At 35.8% G+C, this 3,724-nt stretch overlaps 1 pseudogene; it reads right to left on the bottom strand.

Annotated features, from left to right (window-relative positions):
• Positions 1-563: 563 nt before the first annotated feature.
• Positions 564-1,989, bottom strand: LOC146734534 (uncharacterized; annotated as a pseudogene).
• Positions 1,990-3,724: the final 1,735 nt, after the last annotated feature.

Genomic DNA, 3,724 nt, shown 5'->3' with positions numbered 1-3,724 from the left:
ATGTGAATATATATAATAGTCACTGAAATTCAATACCATAACAAGAGGAGAAACATAATACTAGTAGATAAAACAGGATTTATAATAGAAAAAAACGGTAAGGCATGCTTCTTTCCTTCAATACTAATGGTCACTGATAGCAAAGTAGGTGATTTATGAACGATTTATGTAACACAGCACAACAGTATTTTGAAATGTAACTGTTATAACTGCTCTAGTGTTGATAGCATGATTTTCATGCCACTGAGATTACTGATAAACGACATAAATAGGGCATTAATGACTGCCTCTTGAACCGAACAATCGGATACATGTGGGTAAAACAAAAAAACATGCCAAATACAAGCAATTTCGACACAAGGATAGCAAGTGAAAATAAACTTTCTGTGCAATACAACTAAACATTTTCTAAATAATGTCCATCACCCAAACACCAGCATTCAAAATGAATTTGGCTCTAAAGTCTGGATAGTTGTCATATGATGAAGGCAGTTCCAGTAAATTGGAGCAGGTATGTGCTACTGGACGACGGCCTATACCAGACAGCTTGACAAATGATATGTTTAGAGGGTCAGATCAGATCCAGTAATGAAACGTAGAAAGCTCTTCAACAATGATCCATCAATTTCATGTATATACCTCTGTAAATGGTTCCATACTATCTTTTCTTCTGTATTCATTTGTTCTGGAAACTGTAACTGCTTTGGGATGGGCTTTTTGTCCCCATAGAACTTGTTGATGTTGCCGCTACAAATGGTACTGGAAAGTGGTAGAAGTATTTTTCTCCAATAGTCTGCAACAAACATAGGTTCCTGTATAATCTCGTTGTGAGCAATCTCCAAAATAATTTCACGCATATTATCAGCACTGGGCAACTTCCGACATTGATGGCTATCTAGAGCATCAGTAAGATCTTCCTCATCTACTGCATTAAAAGCAGAAATTGCCTGATTAAATACCTCACGTTCGCTTTTGGGTACAAACAGAAAGTAAGCTTCAAGTAACTGCTGGGAATCACGCTGGATAATTACTTCCCTTAGAAAAACTTCCATGACAAATTGCTGTGCTAAGGCAGTTGGGAAGTATTTAGCTAAATAGGAACCTTTGACAATAATTCTGCCCACTGCTTCCCATGAACTACGTGTGAAGTCTGTATATGTTTCCAATAGTGCAACGTTCATAAAACTCCACCCAAAAGGCGGTGAAACACTCTCTAATGACTCCACTACCAACTGCCTGTTCCATGGATGAACTGTCTGGCAATACCAGTATATCAATATCTTCAGCAAGAATACCAGGGTCAGAAAATACTTTCAACATGTCTTCCAGAATTTTGCTTCTATGTATCACAATCATACGTATCCATCTCCCCCCCCCCCCAGGATGTAGAATTTCCAGGACATGCATGGTTTCAGTGTTAGGGATAGTATCATTAAAATTGCTGAGACTACCTTGTAATAGCACATCACTGCAAAAGTGGACTATGCCTGAATTGATACTATCATCATCATCACCATCATCATACAAAGCTTCTTTAACTTTAGTACGATCTGTACTTGGACCAGGTAGTTCTCTGTCTACTTGGTAGTGTTCTAGGTTATCCAATACAGGTACGTGTTTGATGGTTTTCCTTTGTAACACCTGTGCTAGTACATGGAATGGCTGTGTCTGATTGCAACGTTTCAAAATTCACATGCAGTGGCTCAGCCATTTCCACACCAGTTTTATCAAAAGACTTTTTCAGATTCACAGACTGCGCTTGACCAACAGTCTCAACTGACATGGACTTCTTCTTTGTTGCTAGATAAAACCAGATGTGTCATAAATATCTTGAACTGTGCTGTCATCATCTATAGTATTAACTTCAAAATCCTTTAGGTCAACTTCAAATTCGTCAAGCCTCCTTCTTTCCATTCTTTCCTTTCCATTTGGAAAGAAGATCCCTAACTGTAAAAGTTCAGCTTTTTTACTGTTCTTTCGGACAGACATATTTCTTGTACCCCCATCTTCTTTACTGCGAACTTGTTTGAAAGAGTTGGTTGAGAAACAGTAGTCCAGCCAACGCCAACCATAATCTGTCTCTTTTCATGGCATTCTTATTACCAAAACATCTCTGACGATCTGGGTTACGTTTTTTAAATGAATCTTCATCATCATCACCATCATCTTCATCAGATGATTGCAACTGTTGTTTGCTCTTCGTTCTTCTCTCCAAACCCAATTTGCTTCGCAGCCTATTCAACAGGGCAGATTTCCCTCTAGTATGATGACTTGCATCGACACGATCCATTTTCCTACAAAAGTTAATACCTGCTAAACGATCACCATAAAAAGGGATGTATTTTGACAACATGTCATCCTCCATCAAAATAACCACAGCTGGATCTATCTAAACATGAATTGAAACAGATGAAAATTACTTCAAATATATGTTTACTTTGATATATTAACATTGATGCAATATATGTAGTATTATATACAGCCTGCATTAATGACATGACAGGCAGATGACTATACACACTTTCACACACAAATAAGCATACACATCAGGTGCAAATTTGCAGAAAAAAGTATTTTATCATCTCTCAGCTTATCTATCACCCCTCTTGATACACCACGACGTCTCAAACAGTCATATAATTGGTCTGCCATGGCTACTTTAGTACTGTAGGAATGTAAAACATATTATGTGGTCAATGTGATGAAAAACATATTGTATTTTTGTGATGACATTGCTTAATACTAATTTTAAATAATTATTATTCAATAATTAAATTGAGATTTATTCACAATATACCACCTATGTTCAAGGCATTAAGGAGTAACTGCAGATAAGCTAGAATTGAATGCCAGTGATTCAATAGAGTGCCAAATAGTGTTTCATGATAACAGCTGCCAAAATCATGCTTGGCGAAATGTTGTCATTGATAAGACACAGACTTAGCTTCACACAATCCCCAATCATCTTTAACTGTTGTATATTGAAGATTTTGCAATTGTGATCATACAAAGTGCGTTTAAAAATTGCTTCATAAAGCAGTGGTAGCGGAAGTTATAAAGCAGTATAAAATGTAATTATTGTTTGTGATTTGATTCAAAATGTCACTCAGTCAGATCATAAAATACATTTTATCATCATCTTTCAATACAGTTGTATGTTATAGATGGACTTGTTAAAATACATCATTGTCCTTGACAGACAAGATCTTAGCTTAGAAAGAACTCCCGATTGCTGAAGGCTTTTGAGGCATGAAGTACAATTGCTGTATTACAAGCACAGCTTCAATACACATAGAACAAAAACTGTGCTTATTGCATGCAAAATCATTGAAATGCGTCTTTGACCATAGACTTGATATTTTTACAGTAAGCACATGTGCTTCTAATAAAGCAAATACAGTATTTAAAAATAGAATTGGTCCCAATTAGCTATGGTTTAACAATTATAAATATTTAATGAAAAATGACCATAAATATTGGCTTGATATTTTGGTTATATATCTTGTCAGACAGCACAATTATAGCACCGATTGCATGTCACTATATGCAGTACTTAGTAAATTAAGAAATACATATGAACCTTATAGGAGGTGAGTAATAAAATTAATATCAGATCTGTGGATTATTTAAAAGCACCTATGTTCCTAGTTCCATATATGTGGAGTACCAATGAATTGGTTAATTTATGCAAATTAGGTAATTAGTAAGCAGTTAAATGTAACCC

The sequence above is a fragment of the Saccoglossus kowalevskii genome, chromosome 14, assembly GCF_978046115.1.
Source record: "Saccoglossus kowalevskii chromosome 14, keSacKowa6.1, whole genome shotgun sequence".
Taxonomy (NCBI): domain Eukaryota; kingdom Metazoa; phylum Hemichordata; class Enteropneusta; family Harrimaniidae; genus Saccoglossus; species Saccoglossus kowalevskii.
Note: the sequence above shows the minus strand (reverse complement) of the source record. Positions and strands in the feature narration are given on the sequence as shown.